Source organism: Microtus pennsylvanicus, unplaced genomic scaffold (genome assembly GCF_037038515.1).
Source record: "Microtus pennsylvanicus isolate mMicPen1 unplaced genomic scaffold, mMicPen1.hap1 Scaffold_328, whole genome shotgun sequence".
In the NCBI taxonomy this organism is placed as follows: Eukaryota; Metazoa; Chordata; class Mammalia; order Rodentia; family Cricetidae; genus Microtus; species Microtus pennsylvanicus.
Window position 1 is genome coordinate 4,532 of NW_027460955.1, and position 8,895 is coordinate 13,426.

The window sequence follows — 8,895 nt, forward strand, 5'->3', positions numbered from 1 at the left end:
TGGACATCTAGGCTGTTTTCATTTCCTAACTATTTTGAACAGAGAGGTGACGAACATGGCCCAACAAATGTTTCTGTGGTAGGACATAAAGTCCTTTGAGTATATACCTGTTGAGTAATATAACTGGCTCATATGGTAGATCTATTTATAGCCTTTTGAGGATTCTCCCCTGACACTGATTACCATCCTGGTGGCTTTAGTTTCCAGTCTCACCAGTAGCAAATGAGGGTTCCCCTTTCCACTCAATGTCACCAACAGTTGTTACTTGCTTTCTTGATGATAACCACATTGATTGGGGTGCAATGAAATCTCAATGCCATTTTAATTTCTATTAATTTGATAGTTCAAGATGTTTAACACTAATGATTTCTTAGCAATATGCATTTCTTCTTTTGAGAACTCTGTTCAGTTCATTGCCCTATTTTTAAATGGATTTGTTTGGTTTCTTGAGTTCTTTGTATATTTTAGACACTAATCTTCTATCAGATGTATAGCTGGCAAAGATGTTTTTTTTTCCTACTCAATAGCCTGCCCCTTTAGTTGCTTAACAGTTTGCATTACAGAAGCCTTTTAATTTCACAAAGACCCATTTGTCAATCATTGACCCTAGGTCCTTCTTGAGGGGTCCTATTCAGAAAGTCTTTATTCTAGCCTTAAGTGCACTCCCTAATCTGTCCTCTAGAAGGCTCACTTTCATGTCTAACATTGAGCTCTTTGATCCATTTGGAATGGCTTTTTGTGCAGGGGGAGAGGTAAGGATCAAATTAAATTCTTCATGTATGTGTCTATGGGAAGAGCCGCGTTTATAAGACCTTGTTCTGGCCCTGCTCAGGCCGGGAGGCCCAGATGGGGAAACCGGACTAGGGCCCCCCTGGATGATGGTGGGGCCTGGATGGCCTGTGAGGAAGGCAGCGAGGAGGGCACTAGAGGCAGTGAGGGTGTTGGAGGTGATGTGGGCCCTAATGCAGAGGGTGTGTGGAGCCCAGACATTGAGCAGAGTTTTCAAGAGGCCCAGGCCATATACCCTCTGTGTGGCTGATGCAAGATCATCTTGTCAGATGAGGGTAAGATGTATGGCCAGAATGAACTCATTGCCCGTTACATCAAACTGAGGACAGGGATGACAAGAACTCACAAGCAGGTCTTGAGTCACATCCAGGTTTTGGCTAGAAGGAAATCGAGAGAAATTCAGTCCAAGCTGAAGGACCAAGTCTCCAAGGACAAGACCTTCCAGACGATGGCTACCATGTCTTCGGCACAGCTCATCTCTGCACCATCCCTCCAGGCCAAGCTGGGTCCTTTTGGCCCTCAGACCACTGAGCTTTTCCAGTTCTGGTCCAGGAACTCTGGGCCACCGTGGAATATTCCAGACGTGAAGCCATTCTTCCCAGACACCATTCTCTGTGTCACTGAATCCTCCATCCACTGACCTACCAGGGTATGAGCCGCCCCCAGCCCTCTCACCCCTGTGCCTGCCTGCTCCATCTCCCCTAGCCTGGCAGGCTTGGGCCCTGGGCATTGTGTGCCTGCAGCTGGTAGAGTTCTCAGCCTTTGTGGAACCACCGGGCGCAGTTGACTCGGTCCAGAGGCATCTGTTTGTCCATATCATTCAGCAGTGTCCCAGTCCTAGAGCGCCGCCCCCGGAGAGTGTGGACGTGCAACAGATCTATGACAAGTTCCCCGAGAAAAAGGGTGGCCTCCAGGAGCTGTATGACCGAGGGCCACCCCATGCATCCTTCCTGGTCAAGTTCTGGGCGGACCTGAATTGGGGCCCAAGTGGCGAAGAGGCAGGGACCAGTGGAGGCAGCGGTTGCTTCTATGGAGTGAGCAGCCAGTATGAGAGCTGGGAGCTCATGACACTTACCTGCTCCTCCAAGGTCTGTTCCTTTGGCAAGCAAGTGGTGGAGAAGGTGGAGACAGAGCGGGGGGGGGGGAGTGGCAGCTGGAGGATGGGCGCTTTGTGTACCCCCTGATGCGCTCCCCATGTGTGAGTACCTGGTTAACTTCCTGCACAAGCTGTGGCAGCTGCCCAAATGCTACATGATGAACAGTGTCTTGGAGAACTTCACCCTCCTCCAGGTGGTGACCAACAGGGACACTCAGGAATTGCTGCTGTGCACTGCCTACGTTTTTGATGTCTCCAACAGTGAACACAGAGCCCAAGACCACATCTACCTCCTGGTCAGGGACTGATGGGGCCCCCACTGTTGGTTGTCCTCAGAACACGCCTTCCCAGGAAGGACCCTTTGGCTCTCCCTGTACCCCTCATTTGGAGAGAGGGCCATGATAAAAAGGCCTGATTTCAAGATTGAGCAAGGGGGGCTGGCTCCTATTAGAGGTTAACCCCAAAACTTGTTGAGCTGAATGAGCTGACCTTATAGGGAGCATTTGACAGGGCATCAGGGATTGGGGACAGGTGAGCACTGGTCTCTCAGTTCTACAGAGCCCCTCTGTGCTCTTCTGCAGAAGGGAGCGGGGCAGTGTGGGAGACATTACTCATTGCCTTGTGCCCTTCCTGTTTTCCACCCGCCCCATGTCTGCCTCCCCCCCCCCCCCTTTCTCTGATCTGGAATGTCACAGACTGAAGATAACGGCTTCCCACCTGGGGGCAGAATGAAGTAGGACCTGAATTTTTTTTAATATAAGGAGATATTTATACACAGTGTTAAGATGTGTTATCTCAGCTAGGGCAAGCAGTGGGGTGGGACTTCTTAATCTCATCCCTATTTTAAGTGAGCCTCAGACCACTCTGCCACCTTCCTTTCCCCAAGAGTGATGGTAATGTTCCGAAGGAGAATAAAGCTATTAAAAAAAAAAAGACCTTGTTCTGCAGAGCTGAAAACCCTGTAAGCAGTGGATAACATTCCCCAGGTCTTGTAAACTGGCCACTTTTCAGTTTCAGTATCTTGGTACCATGATGTCAGCTTCTAAAAACTTAGTCTTCTGTACCCTAGCCCTAAAGTTTGCTATGTGGAATATTCCCAAGCCTCCAAACATGTCAGAACATGCTGGGCTGTTGCTTTTCTTTCTCAGTGATCTGAAATTAAGCTAAGTGCTCTTAATCAAGAAAGTTGCATTATGTCAGGGAAATTGAATCCTTCATGTGATCTTCAACCTAAAAGCTGTTTTGTCTTCTACTTGGTAATTCCTAAATGTCTGGTGAAGGCATTAATTTACAGTATCTCACTGTGCTAGGGCATTTCAGGATAATTTCGCATGCTTGGATAGCTCTGACTCAGTAGCTTTGGACCTGAGACTCAGAGACCAGAAGAGAACATAATGGAGACACTAGACAAGTACTATGTGGTTTTCTGCTTGCTGCTAGGCCTGTTGACTATAATATACTTCTTTCTTTTGGGCTGGTTCAACTTCCTGTTAGCAGGTTTCCTCGGCAGGTACTCCATGATTCTGGTACCTCTAACATCTTGGATTCTCCAAGACAATCCAGGCTTCAACTTCACAGCTTCATGGAATGGCTTCTCTACTAGGTTTCCATTCAGGGACATTGCTGACACATGCCTTACCTCAGTGGCTTTCCTTAGGGACAAATTCCATAACCCCTTTCTTCTATCCTTAACTCTCAGAACCACATGGCCAAAGCTGCCAAATTCTGCTACTTGCTGAAACTGAATCATGCCCCCTTGTTCAGTTACTCTTCACCAGCTTTCTGTCTTTCACTGCCTAAGCTTGGTTGTCCTGAAACTTGTGCTACAGACCAGACTGGCATCAAACTCGGGGATCTGCCAGCCTCTCTCTTTCCAGTGCTGGGATTAAAGGTGTGCACCACCACGCCAGCTCTAAACTTGTCTTTAGTTCCTTTTCAAAAGTTGGAAACTTAACTGGCTCTTATCCTGGGGTCACTTCATTTTTTAAATCTATTTATCTCCTTGAACACAGGATTTAGCTCTCTTCTACTTCCTGGTGCCCCTTTCCTCCTCAGATTGTACATTTTCTGCTTTTCCCTCGCACCTTTTCATTATGAGTGAAAAGTAATAACAACCGATAGAGTTCATACTAGACTGTTTTGAGATTTCCTCTGCCAACACAACTAATCCAAAACTCTTCAATTTAGTCTCAGACAGATTTCTTCAAGCAAGGTAAAAAACCAGCCATCGTCTTCACCAAAATATCACAAGAACAGTCTCTAGGCTACATGCTAAAGTTCTTCTCCTTTGAAACTCAGCACTACTGTCTTCCATGGTCCTACTAGGATAGCTCTTTAAGCCCTCACTTAACGCATTTAGCTGCTTTTCTGATTCAAAGCCCCAAAGTCCACATTCTTTCAAACAAAAGCATGGCTAGGTCTATCACAGCAATAGCTCGCTTCTGGTGCCAACTTCTGTCTTAGGATTTTATTGCTGTGAAGAGACATCATGAGCATGGCAACTCTTCTAAAGGAAACCACTTAACTGGGGCTGGCTGACAGTCAGTTATTGTCATGGAGGGACGCATGGTGCTGGAGAAGGAGCTGCCAGTTCCACAAACTGGACTGGCAGGCAGCAGGAAGTGACTGAAACACACTTCTTCAACAAGGCCACACCTCCTAATAGTTCCACTCCCTATCGACCTATGTAGGTCATTTTAAATCAAACTACCACAGATTGTGTTTCTTAGAAATGTAACATTGAGTACTGCTTCTTTGTCAAATTGGAGCTGTAGGTTTGGGCTTTTGGCTTAGTATTTGTCTGATATGTTAGGTCGGAGAAATTGAGTTACTGTGCTTTTTCAAAATGCAGGTGTATTGGACTCTCCTTGTCTGGTGTCATTGGCAGGCATTTTGGATGAGTCGAGCTACTCCTTGACTTTCTGGATCGAACAATTCCAGTCTCCATGATTGTTTGTAATCAAGGGAGTTGAGCATTTCTTTTCTGGGTAATTATTGATGGAGTGTGCCCTGTGGCTGTGTGTATAAACTAGCATCTATGTAGAATCAGGTTACATTTGATGCTGTGTTTCTGAGGGCAGCCAGCTCAGTTTTAAAAGTGGGCATGGGGTTGACTGATGTTTCTAGTTGCCTACTAAACCTGGCAGGAACAGAGAGATGACATCAAGATTTACGTGCTAGTCCTTATACTCTTGGACCCAACTTCCCTTTTTTGGGTTTCTGTCTTACTGCAAGTAGTCAGCCATGTTGCTACTCCTTGTGGCCTATGTGCAGTTAGACTTGGATGGGCCTTCCAGCAACTATGTTAGAACGCTAGGGAAGCTAGGTGGCTACCTCTGGTTGTCTTTTGTCTTATAGGAGCTTGATGGGGGAGAGTCTTCTGTTTTGTGTTAATTTCATTGGTTAAATAAAGAGACTGCCTTGGCCCTTTAATAGGACAGAAAATTAGGTAGGCGGAGTAAACAGAACAGAATGCTGGGAAAAAGAAGTCGAGTCAGGCAGTCGCCATGATTCTCCCACCCGACACAGACACAGGTTAAGATCTTTCCTGGTAAGCCATACTTTGAGGTGCTACAAAGATTATTAAATATGGGTTAAAGCAAGATGTGAAAATTAGCCAATAAGAGGCTAGAACTAATGGGCCAAGCAGTGTTTAAAAGAATACAGTTTCCGTGTAATTATTTCGGGTAAAGCTAGCTGGGCAACGGGAAGCAGCCCGCTGCTGCCCTCATACTACAGGAGCTTGTCATGAAGAGATTCTATCTGGCCTTATTCTGACTTCAGTGAATTGGGAGCGACATCATGCTTTAAGTGAGACTGTTGTTCTAGTTCTTATCCTTCACTTCTGCCAATTATGTTTTAGACTTGCTTCTAAATCTTAGGGGTTTCAAAAAGATGTTCTGGTATGTATTGTCAATAGTTAAGTTTTCTGGTGTGTGTGCATGTGGCGGAGAGGAGCCTAAAACTTTATTCTGTGATATTGTTAATATCACTCTCAAAGATTTATTTTTAAAGTAAAACTTTGCATTTCTGCCATACGTAGAAAGCTAGTAGATTACAAATAACCATAAAATGGACATTTTAAAAGTTGTATTTTAACATTTTGTTTAAATACCATATTACCTGGTGAAGTTGAGACGTTTACTCTGGTTTGTGTGTTTTAAGAAATTGGTAAGTTTTGAGGCATTTCTCATGATATAGTCAAGAGGGAATGGTACGTGAACGTCAGTGTTCTGTTTGGGTCAAGTCCAAGAAGCATTATCCAAGATAAAATTTAGGCTCTCTGCAGTAGGGAGGTCCAGCTTCTGATGGACTGAAACTTGCGGCTTTGCAAAAGCCTCCTTTTATTGTTACACAAATTTTTCCTCTAGCAAGTCAGTTTCTGCATACCAAAACTTTTTATCTGGAGTTGTTTGAATGATTTGCCTAAGCAATTCTCAGCCACAGATCTCCTGGTTTGCCAGGTCCTCTCAAGACTCAGTTTTGCAAAGGCTCTGAAATTCTTCAGGAAGAACTCAGAGAAGAATCACTGACTTTAAACAAAAGGTAGTTCAAAGCCTAGGTGGTGTGTCTCTAAAATTCAAGCCAGATGCAGTGGCTCTGTGGAGCAAAGACTAATTTTCTCAAGCTGTGATTGAATACTGTTTTCATGTGTGGTGGTTTGAAAGAAAATGGCCCCCAGAGGGTGGCACTATTAGAAGTATGGCCTTGTTGGAGGGAGTGTGCCACCATGGGGGTGGGCTCTGAGGTCTATGCTAAAGCTACATTCAGTGTAGACTCAATCTTCTTGTTGCCTTTGAATCAAGATGTAGAAATCTCAGCTCCTTCTTCAGCACCGTGTCTGCCTGCGTGCCGCCATGTTGCACTGTGATGATAATGGACTGAACCTCTGTAAATGTAAGCCACCCCAATTAAGTGTTTTTCCTTTATAAGAGTTGCTGTGGGCATGGTGTCTCTTCATAGCAGTAGAAATCCCAAGATATCATGTGAGCACCATATACATTCTGCTTAATGGAAACCACTAACCCGAAGCATTAATTTGAGATATTTTTTGTAGCATTTCTCCCCTCTTTATCTTTTCTTCCATTCATTTCGTTTTTAGCAAATTGTGTAGTGTAGGTGTTTTCCTGTGCTGGCAGCTGCTCTCAAATAACCACTCAGAGTCTTAATTATAAATGCTTGGCCAATGGCTCAGGCTTGACACTAGCTAACTCTTACATTTTCAGTTAACCCATATTTTTATCTACACTTTGTGACCTTTTCTCAGGACAGCATGCCCTTCTTGCTCCTCTCTGTCTCTGCTGGTAACTCCTGACTCCACCCTTCTTTCTCCCATCATTCTGTTTGTCTCTTCTGCCTAACCTTATTCTGTTCAGCTATTGGCCAGTCAGCTCCTTTATTAAACTAATCCCTATGACATATTTACAGTATACAGAAGATCATTCTACAGCAGGATATAGATGAAATAATCTTATAGCCATAACTTTCTTAGGACTAAATGATCAATACATTTTGAATGTTATTATCACCATTAATATTACTATATTTTTATAACTAACATCTATTTTATCTCCATGTAAATATTTCACATATTATAGAAATGTTTACTCCTATTTATCTGTTTAGCAAATGTTTTTCCTTGTGGATCTCAGCGCAAGCTGTCTTCCTTTCTGAAGGCTCTCTGGAGAGGCTCAGCACTCTCACTTCATTTACTGTCTCACACTTGAATTTCTTGCATTATTTCACCTAACATACTACCCGTGGTTATGTGAGTCAGCTTTACTAGTCTATAAGTTGCTTCAGACCAGAGACCGTAGCTTTTTGTCTTTTTATTACCAGTGGTGTATTGTGTGCAGTATGTGTGTGTGGTGTGTGATGTGCGGTGTGCTCAACATGCAGTGTGTGGTGTACAGTGTGCAGTGTGGCAAATTTGCACTGTGCAGCATATGGTGTGTGCAATGTAAGGTGTGTGTGGTGTTCAGTGTGTGCTGTGCAGTGTGATCTAGTTTTCAGCTCATAGCATTTATTTTCAAATTCAATAAATAATAAGTTTGAGATATGTAATCTATTAAAGGCCAATATTTCATACTTTATGCTAGACATTTGATGATACAAAGATGAATAATATATGGTCAGTGTGGTAAGAGTCTTCTGGGAATATACAGTTTTTGTAACATACTGTTTTTGAAAGATTTATTTATATTTACATGTATAAATCTTTTATGTGCATTTATGTTAAGTGTACTGTGTTTGTATCTGGTGCCTGTGGAGTCCAGAGAGGATGCTAGATCCCTTGGAACTGGAGTTACAGGAGGTTGAAAGTAACCATGTGGGTGCTAGGTACTGAACCCAGGTCCCTGGAAGAGCAGCAAGTGTTCTTAACTGCTGGGCCATCTATCCAGTCCTATAATGTTAACTTTTTTATTTTAAAAAGCTTAAGGATGAAGCTGGGCAGTGGTGGCACACACCTTTATTCCCAGCACTCAGGAGGCATAGACAGGCGAATCTCTGTGAGTTTGAGGCCAGCCTGGTCTACAAGAGCTAGTTCCAGGACAGACTTCAAAGCTACAATGAAACCATGTCTCGAAAAAAAAAAAAAGTAAGGACTTAGTGAGACTCGAACATACATGCTTACTTCACAAGGCTAGGTCTTAAACCATAATCTGAGGAACATCAGAGTTTCGTGTTTATCACAGATTTTATATTGTCTCTGATGGCAAAGGCTCTATACCTTTGTATCCTTAAGCCATTGAGGTGTGTGTAATTGAAGTAAATATTTACTAATAAATTTCATATTGATTTGAGATGACATGATGGCTCTTGACTTCAGTACTGCATGAATCTAAAAAAAATTGAATAATTGAATGTGTTTAGGCTTACATTAATGACTAAACACTAGGGACTGGACACTTATAATGGAAACCATATAGTGTGAGTGAAATGAACTAATGCTAGCATGGCATAATGGGGTCACATATACTTGTTGCAATGAGTTTCTTCTCTTGTAGACC

General features: G+C 43.5%; 1 pseudogene; it reads left to right on the top strand.

Annotated features, from left to right (window-relative positions):
* Positions 1–1,237: 1,237 nt before the first annotated feature.
* On the top strand, positions 1,238–2,193 carry LOC142842243 (transcriptional enhancer factor TEF-4 pseudogene; annotated as a pseudogene).
* The last annotated feature ends 6,702 nt before the right edge of the window (positions 2,194–8,895 follow it).